Source organism: Parus major, chromosome 6 (genome assembly GCF_001522545.3).
Source record: "Parus major isolate Abel chromosome 6, Parus_major1.1, whole genome shotgun sequence".
NCBI lineage: Eukaryota > Metazoa > Chordata > Aves > Passeriformes > Paridae > Parus > Parus major.
This window is the reverse complement of record NC_031775.1, coordinates 25,853,281-25,856,607: the sequence shown is the minus strand read 5'-3', so window position 1 is coordinate 25,856,607 and position 3,327 is coordinate 25,853,281.

Sequence of the window (3,327 nt, the reverse complement as noted above, 5' to 3'; positions counted from 1 at the left end):
AAAAAAAAAGTGAATCTTGTTTAACTTCAGACATTAACAGGCGTTTTCTGGTTTGCTCCCTCATACACCGTCCCCATATGGACTCTTTACCTCAGCCAGACAAGTGCTACTGCAGGACCACACCTCTCTCTTTGCCAGGCAAGTCTCAGCATCAAAGATGAAAGCTGGCTAAAATCTCCAGCAAGAAAACCCCCAAAAGTTGAGAGATTAAACAAAACAAACCAAAACCCCGTTAAATGTTACTTTAGAGAGGATATGTTCAAGTTCAAATGGGGGTTATTGTGTCTCAGTTTGCCATCAGGCAGTCAGGGTAACTGACCCAGCAACACCTGCCCAGAGGAAGAGACAATGTTTGAAATTCGTGATAGAAACAATTATCTACTTGACTTTTAAGTATGGGTCTTTCTGCTTTCATTTTTTTTAGGAAGGCATTAAAAAAAACAAAACAGAAAGGCTCCCAGCTCTTTGAAGGTCCTGTTTGTGCTGAAACAGACTCTGTGAATTGGTAATTGGCCTCACAGAGCCCAGGGGAAGTGAGGCTGAGGCAGCTTGGCAGGCGACACCGCTGCCATGCTCAGCACTTCTGCAGCCACCCGCTGCCCCGTCCTGGCTGCGGTGTCTGTGCTGGACATGCCACTGTCCCCATCCCACAGCCTGAGCTCAGCACCCTCACTGCTCAATCTCCCTCACCTCTACTGACCCTTCCCATCCCTCTGCTCCTCTGCACGAGGCTGGAGAAGGGTTCACAGGGGGATGTGGCTGCCACATCTGTGGGTGTGCAAAGCGCCCAGGTCCCCGTGCTGCTGGAGACCACGGCCTCCCTCACAAGGACAAGGCAGGCAGGAGCCTAGCTCTGGGCAACTGGAAACAGAAGAAAAGAGCAAAGCCACAGACATGTAACTTCTCTGTCCTCCAATATTGCTTGCTGTTTCCTGTTAAACTGCTGCTTTTCACCCAGGGCAGGGCTGGCTCTCCTGCAGGTGAGGAGTGGGAGGGTGCCCTGCTGGCAACACAGGGACGCCTGAAGCTGCTGGCTGAGGAATTACAGAACCACAGAATATGGGGTGCTGGAAGAGACCCACAAGGATCATCGAGTCCAACTCCTGGCCCTCATAAACACATGGATGAGAAACAAAGAGCGGTCTTCAGTAAGACCATGAGTGTTTAATGAGTGTTTCCGTGTCGTGTTCCTGCTTGGTCAGGAGAGAAGACACCGGCTGGTCCCGGCACTGTCCCCATGGCCACTCTGGAAGGGAAGGCTCGTTGTGAGCCTGGAAATGCTGCACAGAATCATCCTGCTGGCATCCTGCTCCTGCTTCCCCTCTGGGGCCAGGGGTGAAGCCAAGCCTTCGGTGTGAATGCACACACGTGGGTGCTGGACTGCACTTGTGGCCATGCACAGAATGGGCGACTTCAACTCTGCTGCTCCCAGGGAATTCAAACCACTAGAAAAATGAATTAAGCCTCGCCAATATCTTTGCTTTAAAAATCAAAACAACAATAACAAAAAGACCAGTCGGGTTAATTACACTAGAGCAGGGAGGAATCTTTGAGATGTAAATACATTTCCATGAACATTAAAAGCAAGCCCCTCTCTAAAGTGTTTTTCTTTCACAAGCAAGCAAGAAAACGCATTGGATAAAACAAACTTTGCTTATTTTAGTTTCGACTCAATTACCTGTTAATGGAAAAAATCTGGCACCACCAATAATAAGGCAGGAATGAGATCACTGTTCTGGAGGCCTGGCTTGTCAGGGAAGCTTGCAACAAGAAGTGCATTTATCTGCCTTTCTATAACCCTTTTCAAGCACTCTGTCAGGGAGCCCAAACTGAACAGCCAGTTTAGGAGGAACTTGGAACCCGCTCCAGGCCCCCTCAGCCCTCTGGGAAAAGGAAAATTATTGTTGGCAAGTCTGCCTGGCTCCAGAAGTTGATCCAGTGCCCCCCACTTGCCCATGCAGCAGCAGACAGAGCTAAGAATTTTGTTATAATTAAATAACAGTGTGCTGATTGGTTGCTGGAGGTGGTCTTGAAACTGGTGTTTAAGGCAGTGGAGAACAACGGTTACTATTCATAGAAAAAGCAGAGTCTTAAAATCCATCTGTTTCGTTCCAAATTTAGGCCAAAAAAAATGCTCACTCACTGTCTTTAAAAATACCACCTGCTTAGCTATTTTGTATAATGTGCCATTATATAAGTTTGAAGAAGGAGCAGGGAGGGAGGCAGCGGGGGCTGAGGAGGGGTGGGTGGAACAGATTAAAAAGATATAGTTAGATCCAAAAATACCCCAGCAGCATATTTAAAAGGGAACACAAAATAAGGGAGCAAAGGAGACAGTTTCTGATGGAGATTAAAACCAGGGTGTTTGCTAATGCCTGGGAACCAGCTACTACAAATGGGTATGTTTGCAAATAAGGTAATAATCCTTTTTCTCTCCTTGGAAAAAAACCACCCTTCTTGCTTTGCACACCCAGTTCCAGTCATCCCCATGCTACAGAGCTGTGGAAATACCTTTAGAGTTTCCCACCCTGTAGACTGTTCTGGTGGTGTCCAGGCCAGGGCAGCACAAGCCCCTGCCAGCAGGTACCTCCTAAATGGGGCTGTGCTTCCCATCAGTGAGCTGGTGCCAGCTGCTAAGTCAAAGGAATGAGACAAGGAGCTGGTAATCCCAGAGCACTGACTTTTCCAGAGCAGCTCTGCTCTGTGAGCAGAAGCATTAGCAGGGCCTGGTGTCCTGCAGATGTGTCTCCTATCTCTCCATTGTCCTTTCCCTCCCCTTGCTTCCCCACTGCAATCTTACATAATATTACATATTGCAGCTGCAGTATTTCCACTTTTCCCTATACCCTTAACTCATTCCCTTGTTCCCTCCAACATCCCCATGCTGTCCATGTCTCCTACCTAATCTTCTCAGCCTGCCAGCTGGGCAGGGGAGTGCAGATGCTGGTCCAGAAGTAGACGTGTGATAATTGGCCATCTGGATGCTGCCAGAGAGAATGGATAACATCTGAGCTCTCCCTGCCTTTTCTTCAGCAGCAGATCTGGAAAGCCTCTCCTCTCAGTGCCGGCAGAGATTTCCCTGGAACTCAGAGGGACTTTATCATCTCTGAGAGTTTGACTGCTGCTGTCAAATCTCGTTCAAAATGCCAGAGTATTCAAGAATTATCAGGAGAAGGTCAAGCAGATGGACAGAGAGGATGACTTCATGTTCTCCACTGCTTTAGAGGTCCAGATTAATATCCCCCCACCCCAAATTTAAAAGCATTTCCAACCTCAGAAAAAGAGCAACTCCTAGTACATGGATGAAAGTCATGAGTTAATATTTTT